The following is a 6,969-nucleotide window of genomic DNA, read 5'->3' on the forward strand; positions in this document are numbered from 1 at the left end:
GAAGGCACTGTTCTTTGCAGTGAATTCTTTTTTTTTCATTTTGTCAATTGTATTTTTAAAACCACTGACCAATTCTTCTTCTACCTCTCTAATTTGGGTTTTATAATCCTTCTTGAGTTCTTGAAAGAATACTCTGTGAACTTGAGATGAGTTAATAATCCCTTTTGAGATTTCAGATGTGAGCACAGTGTCAATGTTGTCATTTTCTGTATTCATATTTTGGTCTTTGTCCCCCTAGTAAGATTCTATGTTCTTTGCATTTCTGTTTTGCTTCTTGCTCATGGTGATTGTCTTTTTCCTGGCTTTTAAAGTGAATCTCTGATTCTGGAGCAAAGGGGGCTCGGACCCATGTTTCTTATGCTGAGAACTTGAGGCTTTGTGTGTTGTGGCCTCTGGTTGTTTCAGGTAGAAGCCGGAACGCTGTAGCTTACCTGGGGCTTAACAGCTGACTGGTGTGTACCAAGTTGGAGGACAGGTGAAGTCTTTCTGGGTTTCCCCCAGGGTTACACTGAAGCTACTGGTATGAGATGTAGGGGAGGAGTGGTCTATCTGCAGGAGGTCTCCTCCTACCCTGAGCTAGAGCACAGGCAGGTTCAGTGAACCCCCATCTGAGCTGGTGTCTGCCCAGTTCCCTTGACTATTCTATGTCATGCCTGGGGTCCTGGTATTGATGTTTATGGGGTCCAACCCCTGGGGTTCAGGATCTCCTCCTGGTTCACTGAGATGGAGCTGTCTGGGACACTTCCTCTTCTGCACTGATCCCCTTCAGCCACAGAAAGAGGGACTCTTCTTGATGATCTCCCTCCAGAACTGAGACTGTTTATCCCTTTAGCTGCTGCCACTACTCCAGGATTTTTCTTGGGGCAATATTCTCCGGGTTTTTCAAGATCAACAAGGGGATGGTGAGAACACTTACAGTTTAGTCTGCCATCTTGGCTCCCAGAAGTTCAAGTAGGTGACTTTCAAGCATTTAGTCTGTGCATTATTGCCACAGGCCCAGCACTTCTCTCTCACTCATTTCTGCTGGACTCCTGACCTGGGCTGATTTGTTTGAGAATCCACACTACTGCTTCTGGTTCAGTCTGTCCATGGGTTCCTGCTCCCCTCTGCTGTGGTGAAGTCTGCGTTGGTGCAGCCTGTGCACTCTGCACTCTCCAGCTCCATGTAACAGATCATTCCTGACAACCTTCTGGGCTGCTCTGGGCTGGAAATCTGCCACACTGTCTCTCAGTGGGTTCTGCCATTCTAAAATTTATTCACATTGTCTTCATAGAGGTGTCTGAAGGAATTTATAGCAGAGCTAGGTTTTGTCCATGCTCTCACTGCCCCTTGATATTCTTTAATTTTGTTTGCATTGATTCTTGATTAAAAATTCAGTGTAAGTAATTGTGACCTGTAAGTGCTTACCCCTAAACATTCAGTAAAGTCTGCTTTTGACATCTGCCCTCTGTGCCCACTGCCTGGGTCCAGTGGTTGCCCCCTTCTCTAAATCATATTCATGTCTTTAGGGATGTTTTTTTTTTCTTTAGTGAGTCAATTTCCAGTCACTGTAAACCCAGGGTGGCTAAGATGAGAAGTTTCACCTACATAGTAGGTTATTAATTAGAAAGCTTGTTGAACCACTACTCATGTATTGTCCACTACTCATGTTGCCTTACATTGTGAGCCTTAAATGTGATAACATATTCCTTTATATTTTCTCATAATCTTTACCATTCCACTTTTTGCTGTGCTTAACAGCCCCTAACTCTGGTGTTCTTCACACTCAGCATGACCTCCAAACCCTCCACACCTCAGATCATTCCAGGCTATCTCTCATTCCTGCTCTGGTATACACTATTTTGTCAATAGTTTAGTGAGTAATTCAGGTTTAGTCTGTCTTCCACATCTGAAACATTTGCTCCCTGGATTACTCTGATCATGTATTTGCTCCTGTTTGTGGGTAGCTTAAATGGAGTTAGAGGAAATTACAAAACTTTGTTAATTGGGTTTTAACTGGGTATAGTACAAATTTATTCTACATAATCTCAATTGGGTCCTAATCAAAACAACACAATCCTTATGCACCTCCCTAATTATTTCACTACCCCAATTGGCACAATTGCTTTTCAAAGCCTTTCATTCCCCCTCCACCACATCCACCTTCTCCATACCTTCTCATTCTAGAACTTTTCAACTACTTTTTAGTTGATTCTTTGGGATTTTTATTTTTGGAAGATCTTTGGGATACCATCATATCATCTGCAAAAAAGAGATAGTTTTATTACATCTTTTCCCATTCTAATTCTTTCTATTTCTTTTTCTTCTCTTATTGCTGTTGCTAGGATTTCCAATATGATACTGAATGATACTGGAGACAGCAGGCATCCTGGTTTCACATCTGATCTTAATGGAAAGGCTTCTAGTTTATCCTTATTATAAATGATGCTTGCTGATGGCTTTAGACATATGCTTTTTATCAATTTAAGTAAAATTCCACTTATACCAATGTTTTCAAGTGTTCTTAATAGAAATGAGTGTTGAATTATTGATTATTGATATAATCATATGATTTTTTAAATTTTTATTATTGATGTAATCAATTATGTTAATAGTTTTCCTTATGTTAAACCATACTCACATTCCTGGCATAAATCCAACTTAAATAGGATGTTTAATCTTTTGTAATGTATGGTTGTAATCTTTAGCTAATATTTGATTTATGAATTTTGCCTCCATATTCATTAATGAAATTGGTCTATAATTTTCATATTCTGTTTTTATTTTTCCTGGTTTAGGAATCAATATCACATTTGTTTCATAGAAGGTATTTGGTAGGATGCCTTCCTTAGCTGTTATTCCAAATAATTATTTTGATGTTAGAATTAATTGATCTTTAAATGTTTGATAGAATTCATTTATAAATCTATTTTATTTGGTGCTTTTCTCTTAGGAAAAGCATTTATTGTCTATTCAATTTCTTTTTCTAAATTAAATCTTCTTAGATATTCTATTTACTCTTGTGTTTAATCTGTGCAATTTATAATTTGAATTTTTTTTGATATTCTACCATTTCACTGAAGTCGCCAAATCTATTTATCTATCTATTTATTTATTCATTTATTTATTTATTTATTTATTGCCACATACTTGGTAAAAATAACTTCTTTTTTTAAAATTTATGTATTTTTAGTTGTCAACATTTATTTCCACAAAATTATGATTTTCAAATTTTCCTCCCCATCTCTCCCCTCCCCATCCCAAAATGGTGTTCATTCTGATTGCTCCTTCCCCCAATCTGCCTTCCCTTGTATCACACCTCTCCTTTCCTTTATCCCCATCTTCTCTCTTTTCTTGTAGGACAAGATACATTTCTATATGACATTTCCTGTATTTCTTATTTCCAGATTGCATACAAAAATAATTCTCAACCTTTGTTCCTAAAATTTTGTGTTCCAACTTCTCTCCCTTCCTCCCTCACCACCCATCCCCACTGAGAAGGCAAGGAATTCAAAATAGGTTATATATGTGTAGTTTTACAAAAGACTTCCATAACAGTCATGTAATGTAAGACTAACTATATTTCCCTCCATCCTATTCTGCCCTCCCATTTATTCCATTCTCTCTTCTGACCTTGTCCCTCCCCAAAAGTGTTTGTTTCTAATTACTCCCTCCTCCCATTTGCCCTCCCTTCTATCATCACCCCACCTCGCTTACTCCCTTTTCCCCTACTTTTCAGTAGTGTAAGATAGATTTTCATACCATATTGAGTGTGCATGTTATTCCCTTCATAATCGAAATATGATGAGACTAAATTTCACTTTTGTCCTCTCACCTCCACCTTTTTCCCCTCCACTGAAAAGTCTTTTATTTGCCTCTTTCATGAGAGATAACCTGCCCCTTTCCATTTCTCTATTTCTCCTCCCAATATATTCTTCTCTCACCTCTTGATTTTATTGTTTTAGATATCATCCCTTCCTATTGAATTCACTCTGTGTTTTCTTTCTGCGTTTGTGTGTGTGTGTGTGTGTGTGTGTGTGTGTGTGTGTGTAATCCCTCCAACTACCCAAATACTGAGAAAAGTTTCAAGAGTTACAAATATTATCTTTCCATGTAGAAATGTAAACAGTTCAATTTTAGTAAGTCCCTTATGATTTGTCTTTCCTGGTTACTTTTTCATGCTTCTCTTGATTCTTGTGTTTGAAAGTCAAATTTTCTATTCAACTCTGGTCTCTTCATCAAGAATGCTTGAAAGTCTTCTATCTCATTGAATGATCATTTTTCCCCTGAAATATTATACTCAATTTTGCTGAGTATGTGATTCTTGCTTTTAATCTTTATTCCTTTGACTTCTGAAATATTATATTCCAAGCCCTTCCATCCCTCAATTTAGCAGCTGTCAGATTCTGTGTTATCCTGAGTGTGTTTCCAAAATACTCAAATTGTTTCTTTCTAGCTGCTTGCAATATTTTCTCCTTGATCTGGGAACTCTGGAATTTGGCTACAATATTACTAGGAGTTTCTCTTCATGGATCTCTTTCAGAATGTGATTGGTGGATTCTTTCAATATTTATTTTACCTTCTGGTTCTAGAATATTAGGGCAATTTTCCTTGATAATTTCATGAAAGGTGATATCTAGGCTCTTTTTTTGATCATGGCTTTCAGGCAGTCCCATAATTTATAAATTGTCTCTCCTGGATCTATTCTCCAGGTCAGCTGTTTTTCCAATAAGGTATTTCATATTTTTTTTCATTCTTTTGCTTTTGTTTTGTGGTTTCTTGGCTTCTCATAAAGTCATTAGCTTCCATCTGCTCCATTCTGATTTTTAAAAAACAATTTTCAGTGAACTTTTGAACCTCCTTTTCAATTTGGTAACTCTGCATTTTAAAGCATTCTCCTCATTGGTTTTTTGGCCTCTTTTGCCAATTAAGTTAGTCTATTTTTAAAGGTGTTATTTTCTTCAGCATTTTTTGGGTTTCCTTTAGCAAACTGTTGACTAGCTTTTCATGATTTTCTTCCACCACTCTCATTTCTCTTGTCAATTTTTCCTCCACTTCTCTTATTTGATTTTCACAACCCTTTTTGTCCTCCTCCGTGGCCTGAGACCATTGCATAGTTATTTTGGAGGTTTTGGATGAAGAAACCTTGAGTTTTTGGTCTTCCTCTGATGGTAAGTATTGTTATTCCTCATCCTGAAAGGATGGAAGAAAATACCTTTTCAGGAAGAAAATGACCTACTATAGTCTCATTTTTTTAATTTCATTGTTTCCTTTTATTTTTGAATTCCTTTTTAAATTTTTCCAGTAGTTCTTTTGGAGCTTGTGACTATTTTGTGTTACTCCTTGGGGCAAGATTGGCTTTTTTTCCTTAACCTCACTTGCTTCCTCTGAATATGAACCAAGATCTTCTTTACCACCAAATTAACTATCTACTTTTTTCTTTTGCTTACCCATTTTGATTTTTATTTTGTTTTATTTCATTTTTAGCAGCTGATTATTGTTATTACTCTAATCAAGTTTTAATCCCTAGTTGTGGGTAATGTTGCTCAAGGCTTCTGATCCTATTTACTGCTTTTTTTTCTGAATTCCATCCCAGATCTCAACCTCAAAGACTCTTCTCCTGTTGCTCTATGTTCATTTTGTGTTGATTTTCTATTTGTTTCCCAGAATGCCAGTATTAATTTTCTTCATCATAAGGTGATTTTTTTTGTCTGCTTCTGCCTACGTAACTGCAGGTACCTTACTTAAAATTATTGTAATGTATCTTAGAAAAGAATTTTATGGCCAACCTATATCCTCTTCTCCCTCTGTAAAACAAGCCTAAAAATATTCCTGTGCGTCATAGGATCATAGTCCAACCCTTTGATTTTCTAAATGAGGAAACTGAGGTCCAGGGAGTTTAAATGATTTCCACAAGGTAATACAAGCGGTCAGAACCAGAGGTGGAATTTGAATTCTGGTCCCATAACTCCAAAAGCACTTTCCTTTGTAGGAATGTCAAAAAAAGACATCTATAGTACCAGTATAAGGAAGTCTCACCATTTCTCCTCTCCCTTAATTTATCTGGGTCATTTTATCAATCATTTGGCCAGGTGAGTAAAATCACTATGGAGTTGCCATAGGGTCTTTCAAGGAACAAGATTCACAGTGGACTGAGTCACAAGAAAGTACAAAGGTATTCCCATTTGTTTCGTTGTGCCAGGACCAAGTCCTTAAAAAACAGACTGCCTTTTCATACTGTCTGGTTTCTCTTAATCCTTTTGGAATCCAAACAAGAGTTTGTCCCAACATTACTGTCTGATGTACAGAGATAGATGTAATTTTTATTGTTCATATCAGGTATCAAAATACAAATTAAGAGAAAGCAACATTACTTGTGATTAATATTAATTGATATTATTGAGCACACAGGATATTCAAGGTGTTGAACACTGTAGAAGATGCCTGACAAAAGACCCTTGGTCTACTAGAAAGTATTTACAGAAAAAGTAAGGTAAAATTAAATAGCAATACATAAAGATCTTAGAAGTTAGCATGTTTTAGACTGATGATTGGGATGGGATGGGGTAAAGGAGTTGGTTAGAACTTTCCCCAGTATTATTTTACATAGTTCTGGAAAGGCTAATGACAATAGTAAGACAATAGAATTGCATTAAAGGCATAAATATAGACAAAGAGGGGATAAATAGTCCCTATTGTGCAGACAATATGATGGCTTATTTAGAAAACCCTAGGCAATCTACAGATATAGATTGGCTTTTGTCTTTATGTGGTCTGAGTAAAGGGACAATGAAGAGAGAGGTGCCCAAAGACTGAAGAAAGAATCTGGGACAGGATAATAGACTGTCTTCACCCTGCCATGATTGTGTGTTTTCTAATGCTACTGTGAAAAAAAAAATGACCAATCATCTATACGTTGCCACCTTTGAACTTCTTAAAAACCTTGTGAAGTGTGTTCTACAGGCATTATTATTCCCATTTTACAGTGAG

Source organism: Notamacropus eugenii, chromosome 3 (assembly GCF_028372415.1).
Source record: "Notamacropus eugenii isolate mMacEug1 chromosome 3, mMacEug1.pri_v2, whole genome shotgun sequence".
Lineage (NCBI taxonomy): Eukaryota > Metazoa > Chordata > Mammalia > Diprotodontia > Macropodidae > Notamacropus > Notamacropus eugenii.